This window comes from Aegilops tauschii, chromosome 3, assembly GCF_002575655.3.
Source record: "Aegilops tauschii subsp. strangulata cultivar AL8/78 chromosome 3, Aet v6.0, whole genome shotgun sequence".
In the NCBI taxonomy this organism is placed as follows: domain Eukaryota; kingdom Viridiplantae; phylum Streptophyta; class Magnoliopsida; order Poales; family Poaceae; genus Aegilops; species Aegilops tauschii.
In genome coordinates this window covers 133551304-133563323 of record NC_053037.3, presented here as the reverse complement: position 1 = coordinate 133563323, position 12020 = coordinate 133551304, and the positions used below count along the sequence as shown (strand labels likewise).

At 46.5% G+C, this 12020-nt stretch overlaps 1 long non-coding RNA gene across 1 annotated transcript; it reads left to right on the top strand.

Annotated features, from left to right (window-relative positions):
• Positions 1-7844: 7844 nt before the first annotated feature.
• Positions 7845-8855, top strand: LOC120975408 (uncharacterized). The gene is made up of 2 exons (XR_005771178.2): positions 7845-8404; positions 8575-8855. It is a non-coding gene; the product is annotated as an uncharacterized lncRNA (long non-coding RNA).
• Positions 8856-12020: the final 3165 nt, after the last annotated feature.

Here is a 12020-nt window from a genome sequence, read left to right as displayed (position 1 = left end):
GAAAACGAAGAGGGGGCCTATACCGGGAGTTTTGAAGAAACTCTTGCTGATTACTTTGGTCAAGGCAAGCATTATTGGACTTGGGTTATAATGAATTGCCTGCATGGTTGCATCAGAGTAGTTTTGCACCATATAGTAGTAGTAGAAGCATGCATTGGTCATGTCAATTTGAGCACTATTGCATGAACACTTTTTCATGTCATGTGAGCACTATTGCATTCATCAGGTATTTTGCTAACGTGTGAATATGGTAAGAATCCAGGAGTGTATCTCCTGCCTTGGACGTGCCGATGGGCACGGGCAGTGTTATGACACGACGGTGTCATTGTGGCATGAGAGATATGCCAGTCTTAATAACAACACCTCCCGAGTCGACCTAGAATCGAGTCTTTTTCCATTAAGCCTAACTACACAACGTGCTGCCACTTGTCTTCCCGCAAGGGGAGTGCGATTTAGTAAGTTGTTAGCCCCTTTCCGTGTACACACCACTTAGAGAGGCCACGATGAGGGTTCCACGGCCATGGGCCAATGCTAGTCATCGGGTCAGGGAGCATGGGTGCATCCGGCTAGGCCGAGAGGGGCGCACCCCTTGTAACCCGCGCGTATTAATAGTGATCCCATGCAATTCGAGACGATGGTCTCCCCGACTTAGAGTTTTTCTTGAAAGATGCTTTGGGTGATTCCTGGCATCCGGGAAGTTATTCTGGTGTGTGCTGGTCAGGTGTGTTTCAAACCCAAAAACCGGAATGGAAATTAGTCAAGGTCTAAACATTGGCTACAGAAATTCCATACATGTGGGTAAAGAGCGCAATCTCTGCAGAGTTACATCTATTCGAATAGCCGTGTCCACGGTCAAGGGCATAGTTGGGAAGGGTCAAGTATCGGTCCAAGTGTCAGTCTTTGGAGGAAAATAATTAAGTTGAGCTTGATTCATCTTGCAGGATAATTATGGTCACCACCGAGGATGTCATGAATATTATTGTTATGCATATTGTTGCTGTGGTGGACTAACCCGTTTCTCTTATTCAACTATACTGAGTGTCACTTGGGATGGCTAGACTACCCATGCACTCAGCTTTATTTTCATTTCTGAGTATCACTTGGGATGGCTAGACTACCCAGGTACTCAGTTTTATTTCGAAGACCTCTCATGGCCTCGCTTGAGTTCTCGGGCGGTCCTGTCTCGCCCAATTCTCTTTTAGACATCCATTTGGCATTTCTTTTCAAGACCTTACGAGGCGTCGCTTTTAGACACCCGTCTGGCATTTATTTTAAAGACCTTGTGAGGCGTCGCTTTCAGACACCCGTTTGGCGTTTTTCTTGGAATTTCTCGGGCGGTCTAACGCCCGATGTTCCATTTTAACTTCTTGGTCTTACTACTATTGTATGATTATTTTATCCACACCAAGCTGACATTATCATGCCATGATTTAAATCCAGTCAGCATGTGCATTTAACATAGCCCATCATGAGCATTTGCATTCGTTATATCTTTTGTTCATAATGTTTGCGAGTACATTCCAACATACCCACAGGCTTGTCCCTGGCTATTGTCTTGGCCAGACCAGGAGGAGGACGAGCTTGCGGAGGAAGAGTGCGCTAGCGAGCCCGACACGTAAAGGTGTTCCCAGTCAGTCACCTATGGATTTGGAGTTTACCACGTGTATCATCCACTAGTGCTTCCGCTACACAAATAAAATAGTCAAGTCTCACCCTGACGCTTGACTTACTTTATTGTATCGGTGCTATATCACCGTCACCCACTGTCATATTCCACCGCCACATGTTTACAAGTTTGTAACATATTGTAGAGCACTCTGGCTCAACCCGATGTAATATTATGTTTGTACTGGTTATCTATATCAAGGAAGTCCACCAGCAGTCCTGATCTTGGGGCTGGTGTGACTTTGGGCTATTCTGTGTTTAATTACGGAAGTGACCCTGACAAACCATGGTATCAGAGCCAGGATGACTATAAGAAGCCCTAGGTGCGTTCGCTAGTAATAGGATCACTCCTAACATTTTTAGCATGTATAATATGTCTTGGTGTACTTGCGACTTGGGGGGAGTTGATTTTTAGTCTCTTAAAGATTTGTTTTTCTTCTTAGAAATTCTTTTCTCATCATGTTACACCAATACCCCAGAAAGAAAATGCATCCTCCCTGGACGCGTTCTATGCCCAGTCTGCCAGAGGACAACTTTGCGTAGATGGGAAACAATTTCACACCTGGACAAACAAGTCAGCAAAGCAACGATTCCCCATTTTCACAGGTGTTCCGTCTGTACGAGCAAAGTCAACAACGACACTAGGAAATGATGCAGCATCTAATAAATATGGGGAATCACCAAGGACAACACCAACCCAGGTCAAAATTATCTGAACTCCAGAAGACCAACCCAACAGTCTTTTCTCACGCAGATAAACCTCTGGAGGCAGACGACTGGCTACGTGACATTGAAAGGAAATTGGTCATAGCCCAGTGTACGGACCAGGAAAAAGTATTATATGCTCCGCCTTATTTTTCTAGTACAACAACATCATGGTGGGAAAATCTATGCCACACGCATCCCAATGGAGGGGACATGACTTGGGAGCAATTCAAGGAAAACTTCCAGGGAGCCCATATCCCCAATAGTATCATGAAGTTAAAGAAAAGAGAGTTTGAGGATCACAAGCAACAGGGCACAAGGTAACCCAGTACCTTGACCAATTTACTCAGCTAGCCCGGTACGCCAACGATGAGTACATGACAGAGAGCAAAAAGATGGAAAAAATTCTGGACGGACTTGTTCCATCTCTAAAGTGCCAACTGGTGGTCCACGCCCTTCCAGATTTCAAGACACTGGTAGACAAGGCTCTTATTCTAGAAAATGAGCACCATAACTTGAATGAGATTCACAAGCGCCGCACCGGTCTGCAACACCAGGCCCCGAAATGAGTTTCAGAAGCCTGTGATACCCCGACCAGCAGTACCAACACCATGACCGCAACAGAATCGCAGCACTTTCAACAACCGGGCCAAGGAAACTGTATACCATCCTGGCATCACTTGCTATGCCTGTGGTGCGGAAGGGCAATACGCTAGGCAATACCCAAAACAGGGAAATAATGCTCCAAGACCCAACACCAACGGTCGCGGGACAAACGCAGCCCCACGACACAACAACCCCAATAACAACCAAAGAAAGGGACAGGTTAACCATGTGACATTTGAGGAAGCCCAGAATGCACCAGACATCGTGTTTGGTATGTTCCCCGTCAACACAATTAATGCTACAATTTTATTTGATTCCGGAGCTTCCCATTCGTGCATCTCTAAAAGATTTGCCTTGAAGAATCAATTTTCTTTTTCGCCTTTGGAAAATTCAATGGTTATTCAGTCCCCGGGATCTAAGCAAAGCACATAATGGTACTACAAGGACGTGAGCATTGAAATCAAAGGGCTGAAGTTTCTAGCCAACCTTATTGTACTGGAAGCAGTCGATCTAGACGTCATTCTAGGAATGGACTGGTTGACTACGAATAGAGGTTTTATAGACTGCTACAACCATACAGTAACTCTCACAGATTGTCACGGGAAAACAGTAAAGGTGGGTACAAGGAGAATGTCCACCTCGCAGGGAAAATTAAATCAAGTGGACATGACAGACTTAAGCAAAGTTCCTGTGGTATGTGAATATCCAGATGTATTCCCTGAGGAGCTACCAGGCATGCCACTAGATCGTGAGATTGAGTTCGTTATTGAATTAGCACCCGAAATGGCACCCATCTATAAGAAGCCATATCGCATGGCACCAACAGAGTTGGCTGAGTTGAAAAAGCAAATCAAGGAATTATTGGAGAAGGGTTATGTCCGACCCAGCTCGTCACCATGGGGATCACCGGTTTTATTCGCCAAGAAAAAGGATGGTACCTTAAGGCTGTGTATTGTTTAGAGGGCACTCAACCCGGTTACCATCAAGAATAAATATCCACCACCACGGATCAATGACTTGTTCGACCAACTGGCTGAAGCCAAGGTGTTCTCAAAAATAGACTTGAGATAAGGCTACCACCAATTAAGAATCCGACCGTCGGATGTACCAAAGACTGCCTTTACCACCAGATATGGATTATATGAGTTCACTGTGATGCCTTTTGGGCTCCTGCATATTTTGTGCATCTCATGAACAAGGTCTTTATGAAATACTTGGACAAGTTCGTGGTTGTATTCATCGATGACATACTTATTTATTCCAAGACACCAGAAGAACATGAGCAACATCTTCGGATAGTCCTCGAAGAATTACGGAAAAATCAACTCTATGCCAAATTCAGTAAGTGTGAATTTTGGTTACTAGAAGTTGGCTTTCTAGGACATGTTTTGACACAAGATGGTATAGCAGTGGACCCAAGTAAGGTAAAGGATGTCTTGGGATGGAAGCAACGCACCAGTGTAACTGAAGTCAGAAGTTTTCTTGGTTTTGCTGGCTACTACCGATGATTTATTGAAGGGTTCTCCACCATAGCCAAACCCATGACTAAGTTGCTCAAGAAAGATAAAAGGTTTGAGTGGACCGAAGCATGCGAGAAAAGTTTCCAGGAATTAAAGAAGTGATTAACAATGGTACCCGTTCTGACTGTGCCAGATGTACACAAAATTTTTGATATATACTGTGACACATCCAGAAAGGGCATTGGGTGTGTCTTGATGTAAGAGAGAAAAGTCGTAGCGTATGCTTCAAGGAAACTACGACGACACGAAGAGAATTATCCTACCCATGACTTGGAATTGGAAGCCGTGATACATGCACTCAAGGAACAGCGACATTACCTCCTTGGTAACCGATGTGAAATATACACGGATCACAAAAGCCTTAAGTATATCTTCACCCAGCCAGAACTGAACCTACGGCAACGCCGCTGGCTCAAATTAATTAAGGACTATGATGTGGGAATTCATTACCACCCGGGTAAAGCAAATGTTGTGGCAGACGTCCTCAGCCGAAACCCATGCACCGACAAGGATAGTGTGCGATTTCCACAGCATGAGTTCAACTTGGAGTTTGCCAAACTCAACATGATTTTAGTTACGGAAGGAACTGTTGCTCAGCTAGAAGTAAAGCCGACGATGGAAGCTCAGATCAAAGAAGCTCGGAAAGGACACCCCAGCATTGAAGGAATTAAAAGGAAGGTAAACTTAGGCAAGGCATCTGAGTTTACCATTGATGAGCAGGGAATCCTATGGTACGGAAGAAGGCTTTGCGTGCCCGACAACGAAGAACTAAAGAAACAAATTCTAGCAGAAGCCCATACGACTCCATACTCCATTCACCCAGGAGGAACCAAAATGTACAAGGACCTATAGGAGAACTTTTGGTGGCACGGTATGAAAAGATATATAGTTGTGTATGTTACAGAGTGTGACTCTTGTCAGCGTATAAAGGCAGAACATCAGAGGCCAACAGGATTGTTACAACCGCTCAGAGTGCCTGAATGGAAGTGGGATGAAATAGGAATGGATTTTATTGTTGGATTACCGAGATCATGACACGGGAATGATGCTATCTGGGTTATCACGGATTTATTAACCAAGGTGGCACACTTCATTCCGGTAAAAACAACATACTCAACTCACATGCTTGTAGGGTTATACCTCTCTCTAATTGTTTGCCTACACGGAGTACCCAAGACCATAGTCTCCGACAGAGGCACTCAGTTTGTCTCAAGGTTTTGGGATCACCTGCAGCAGGCCCTAGGAACGCAATTGGTGTTCAGTACGGCATATCACCCACAGACAGTAGGACAGACTGAACGGGTAAACCAGATATTGGAAGACATGCTGAGAGCTTGCGTTCTTACTTATGGAGTCAGTTGGGAGGATAGTTTACCATACACGGAATTTTCATACAACAACAGCTATCAGGCCAGTCTAAAGATGTCACCCTTTGAAGCACTATACGGCCGAAGATGCCGCACCCCACTCAATTGGTCTGAAACTGGAGATAGCCAAATCTTTGGCCCGAAAGTTCTCAAAGAGGCAGAAACAAAAGTGAAACTTATTCGGGACAGACTGAAAACAACTCAGAGCCATCAGAAAAGCTATTATGACAAGAAACACTGCCACAATTTTGAACCTAATGAATATGTGTACCTCAGGGTATCCCCAATGAGAGGACTGCGGAGATTTAAGGTCAAAGGAAAGCTAGCACCACGGTTTGTTGGACCATTTAGAATAATTGCAAGGAGGGCCAAGGTTGCCTGCCAACTGGAGCTACTAGCAGAACTGTCAGATGTTCATGACGTGTTCCATGTATCACAACTAAGGAGATGCGTTAGCAATCCGGACAAACAAGTCCAACACCAGGACCTGGATCTTCAACCAGAGCTTACATATAAGGAGCACCCGATAAAAATCTTGGAGGAGTCTGAACGGAGGACCTAACAGAGTGTGACAAAGTTTTATAAGGTTCAGTGGAGTAATCATACCGAGGAAGAAGCAACTTGGGAAAGAGAGGATCACCTCAGGACTGGATATCCGTACCTGTTTGAGGGTCAACTGAAATCTCGGGGACGAGATTTTTCTTAAGAGGGGTAGGTGTTGTAACACCCCAAAATTTTCCCTTTGGATGTTCAAAGTTTTAAAATGGTTTTTATTTGGATGAGTTTTTGGTTTGGTTATTTTTTTAAGAAAAAATATCAAAAGCATTTCTCATGTTAGAGGAATTTCTGTGGCATTTAAAAATATTCCAAGGATTTGGTTACTTCACTCTTGTCAAAATACTTTTAACTCTTCCGGAAAATTTATTCTATCACTCTAAATTCCTCTCCTAGTCATCCTCACATTCTAGGACACTGTCCAACATCTTTCCTCTTCACAAAAAAATATTTTTATCATATTTAATAAATTCCCAAGTTGGAATTTATATTTATCAGGGTTTCTTTGGTTTACAAAGGAACCATACTCTATTTGACTCGTCTACATCCACAAAAATTACACCAGCATATAGACAGTACCCACAACCCATTTCACCAAAAACATAGGGTTCCACAGTCCAAAATTTTCAAACTTCAGGCAATTCAAATTTGGACCAGATTCACATTTCATGGTCAAAACCCAATTTTCCTTACTCCAATAATTCTGAAATTTTGCCACACACTATCTTATGCATCACCACAAAAATTGTCAAAATTTTCTAAATTGCCTAGAGCTCTCTGGCATTTTATCAAACACATGCCTTGCACTGTTCACCACTGTCAAAATCTTCAGTAAAATTGAGAAACGGACTGAGGGGGGGGGGGGGGGGGGGGGGGGGGTAGCGACGCCGTGCAGTGCACTCCACTGCATCTCCTCCTCATCCACGCCTCCTCTTTCCTTAAATGAGTCGCCGGGACCCCCCTGGTCAGTGCCTCACCGCCGACCAGCACAGTGGCTGACAGGTGCACCTGCCACAGCCCTCGACAGCGGTGGCCGAGCGGATCAGCTCGCCGACCAGCGCCTTCACTCCCCTACTGCTCCCCTTCCTACCTCCTCTCCACGCGGAACCTCCTCTACAGCGTTGACCCACCGCCCGAGCCACACCGCGCCCGTTTGGCAGTCGCCGGAGACAGACACCGCCGCCACACCCATGTGGACACCTCGCCGTGGATAAGGCCGTGGAGCTCGTGGACGTCGCGCTGGCGCTTCAAGAGACTCCCTTGACCTCATCCACTCCACGTCGACCGCACCCGTCATCCAAACCTACCTCACCGGCCAGAGTTAACTCCGACGTGATCCACTCCGCCACGGACCTGCTCGGATCGCCTATAAAAGGCTACCCCGAGCCCCGTTCTTCATCCACACCACGCCACCACCATCCCAATCGACCACCCGCACACCACCTCGACCTTGGGGAGGTCTTCTTCCCCAGCACCGACCACCGATCCGCCGCCATCTTCCCCGATCAGCACGACGCCGTTACTCCACCTCCACCTTCAAAACTCCACCAGTAGCCTCTAAACACATCCAATAGTCGATCCCATGCTTCAATTTGACACAAGGAGCCCTTCCGGCGAGTCCCACAACCACCCGACGCAGCTGTCCGCTGGAGACGACCTCCACGTTGTTCTGGTGCTCGCTGGCGACCACCACCACCCACAGACACGGGGTGCCACCCCGAACACATCTGACCATCGCCGCCTCTTGAAACGCCGGCGATCGCCGCTGGTGACCACCGCATCCCCTCTGTATACGCACGCGGAGAGCGCGTTTGAATTTCAAACCTGACGGGTGGGGCCCACCCGTCAGTATTATGTTCTTTTCTGTTATTTTCAAAAGCGTCTTGTGACTCTTTACGCTTTCTTCTCCAGGAAGCGTATTCCTATCCGAGGCGCTTTCAGTTATTACCTCAAGGACCCGCTGGCAGTTACTTTATTTATAGAGAGGTCTCTGGTTTTAAATCCTTAATAACTTTTAAACCACAGATCATTTTCTACTGATTCTTTTTCTGAAATTCTTGTTTTCCAATCTAGTTTATTTCAATATTTAATTAAAAATATTTTGAGACAACATTTTGTACTGTTGCAAAAAATTGAATTTGGACTTTTATTTTTAGAAAACGAAGAGGGGGACTATACCGGGAGTTTTGAAGAACCTCTTGCTGATTACTTTGGTCAAGGCAAGCATTATTGGACTTGGGTTATAATGAATTGTCTGCATGGTTGCATCGGAGTAGTTTTGCACCATATAGTAGTAGTAGTAGTAGTAGTAGTAGTAGTAGTAGTAGTAGTAGTAGTAGTAGAAGCATGCATTGGTCATGTCAATTTGAGCACTATTGCGCGAACACTGTTGCATGTCATGTGAGCACTATTGCATTCATCAGGTATTTTGCTAACATGTGATTATGGTAAGGATCTAGGGGTGTCCTGCCTTGGACGTGCCGATGGGAACGGACAGTGTTATGACACGACGGTGTCATTGTGGCATGAGAGATATGCCAGTCTTAATAACACACTACAAAAAAAAGACACATACGTGACATTTTGGGCCGAACAATTTTTTTCTGTCATACTTATGACACTTCTATGACGATAATTGTGACAAAACCCGGTATCATCATAGATGTGGTGGGGTCCTACTTCTATGACAAAAATCATGACAGAAAATGGGCTTTTCGTCCTGGTCGGGCCGGAGACGCAGCTGCATGACATTCTTTGGGCCGTCCATGATAAAAAAACCATGGTAGAAGCGAGGGCGAGGAAAATATCGGGGTGTTCCCGGTTATGGTGGGTGGTAGGGGCCGAGCGATGCGCGTTTCTCTCGTACACGCACGCGCGTGGGTGCGAGGCATTGGGCTCTAACTGAACCCGAGCGAGGCGTTGGGCTCTAACTGAACCCGAGCGATTGCACTGCAGGCTACGCGTTACTGAACCCAAGCGATCGATCGATGGCTATTAACTGAACCCGATCGAGTGATTCCTTCGCTACTGCTGCTAACTGAGGCCGATCGATGTTGCCTCTAGATGAATAGTGAGCGTTGCTGGGGGGGTGGATGAACAGTTCCCGGTGGGGGTGGATGAACAGGACCCCGTTGAAAGATTGTGGATGTCGCCTAGAGGGGGGGTGAATAGGCGCTTTAAAATAATTACGGTTGAGGCTTGAACAAAAGCGGAATAAACCTAGCGGTTAATTTGTCAAGCACAAAACCTACAACAACTAGGCTCACCTATGTGCACCAAAAACTTATGCTAAGCAAGAAAAACTACTTAGGTGATAGCAAGATATAAGACAAGAAACAATATGGTTATCACAAAGTAAAGTGCATAAGTAAAGGGCTCGGGTAAGAGATAACCGAGGCACGTGGAGACGACGATGTATCCGGAAGTTCACACCCTTGCGGATGCTAATCTCCGTTTGGAGCGGTGTGGAGGCACAATGCTCCCCAAGAAGCCACTAGGGCCACCGTAATCTTCTCACGCCCTCGCACAATGCAAGATGTCGTGATTCCACTAAGGGACCCTTGAGGGCGGTCACCGAACCCGTACAAATGGCAACCCTTGGGGGCGGTCACCGAACCCGTACACTTTGGCAACCCTTGGGGGCAGTCACCGGTACCCGTCAAATTGCTCGGGGCGATCTCCACAACCTAATTGGAGACCCCGACGCTTGCCCGGAGCTTTACACCACAATGATTGAGCTCTGAACAACACCAACCGTCTAGGACGCCAAGGCACCCAAGAGGAACAAGCTCTAGGGTGCCCAAACACCCAAGAGTAATAAGCTTCTCAAACTTCACTTCCACGTATCACCGTGGAGAACTCAAACCTATGCACCAAATGCAATGGCAAGGGAACACGGAGTGCCCAAGTCCTTCTCTCTCAAATCCCACCGAAGCAACTAATGCTAGGGAGGAAAATGAGAGGAAGAACAAGAAGGAGAACACCAAGAACTCCAAGATCTAGATCCAAGGGGTTCCCCTCACATAGAGGAGAAAGTGATTGGTGGAAATGTGGATCTAGATCTCCTCTCTCTTTTCCCTCAAAAACTAGCAAGAATCCATGGAGGGATTGAGAGTTAGCAAGCTCGAAGAAGGTCAACAATGGGGGAAGAACACGAGCTCAAGAGATAAGGTTCATTGGGGAAGAAGACCCCCTTTTATAGGTGGGGAAAAATCCAACCGTTATGGTCACAGCCCGAACCGAGCGGTACTACCGCTCCAAGGAGCGGTACTACCGCTAGGGCGGTAGTAGCCCTTTGAAACACAACAGCGAGGAGGCAAAAAAGCCAGAAGAACCGTCGGAGCGGTAGTACCGCTTGACCTCACGGTACTACCGCTAGGGGTAGCGGTACTACTGCTAAGGGTAGCGGTACTACTGCTTGCGAGCGGTACTAAAAAATTACATCCGTGCCTACCACCGCTGGACTTGTGACGAGTTTTTGGTCCCGAGCGGCCGCCGTTCACCGGGGCTCCGGTCGCCGGCTTCCCTGTCATCAGTTCACCAACTTCCTTGACCTTCCGGCACTGGGCAGGCGTCAGCCCCCATACATGGTCTTACGACTTTGCGGAGACCTGTGTTTTTGGTAAACAGTCGCCCGGGCCTGGTCACTGCGGCCCCCTTTTGTGAGGGGGCACCCCTTCTAACTATGAATTCAATGTGATGCGGGCTTACAAATGCTCCTGCAACGTTTCAAGCACTCATGAATGATGTGTTCAAGCCCAGAAGATTTGTGTTGGTTTGATGATATACTTCTTGACAGTAAAACAGCGGAAGTAGCCGCGGTAGTACTGCTCCAAGCGGTAGTACCACTCCCAAGAGCGGTAGTACCGCTCCCAAGAGCGGTAATAAAAAATTACATCCGCTCCTGTCCGCGGTAGTACCGCTGCAGCCTTTTCAGAACACCAAAACTGACACAACTTCTGCAAACAGACTCCGATTTCGACGAAACCAAGTTTGTTGGAAAGCTAGCGACAAGGGCTAACACAATATTGATAGAAATACCAATAAGAAGGAAATGAGAAAAGGCCCAAAAGAAAATGGTGAGAACCCTTCCTCGGGTAAGACCGGTAAAACCTCCAACATCGAAAACATCATAGAAGACGCATGCAAACTCCGTTTTCGATGAACTCAAGCTTGTCATCAAGATGACCATAAGCTCTAAGACTCACAAAGAGAACCAAACAAGAACCAAGAAACATGATGCAAGGATGCAATGGTTTGAGCTCTCGACGAACGATATGATCAAGCTACTCACTTGAGAGCCCCCCTTGATAGTACGGCTGTCGATCCTATAACCCGGTCTCCCAACTACCACCATGAGACCGGTAAAATAGAAAACCTATCAAGGGCAAACCTTTGCCTTGCACATGGTCCACTTGAGCTAGATGATGACGATCTTGACTCCCTCAAGTTGGACCACCTTTCTTGATTGCGTTGGCTCGATGAAGATTAGATGATTACTCCCCCATAGTCCATTATGGGTGAGCCACTCTTCGGCACATCTTCACAAGTCCATTGTCACCACAATGGACGGCAAGCTTCAAGCACTTGATCTCTTCGTGAT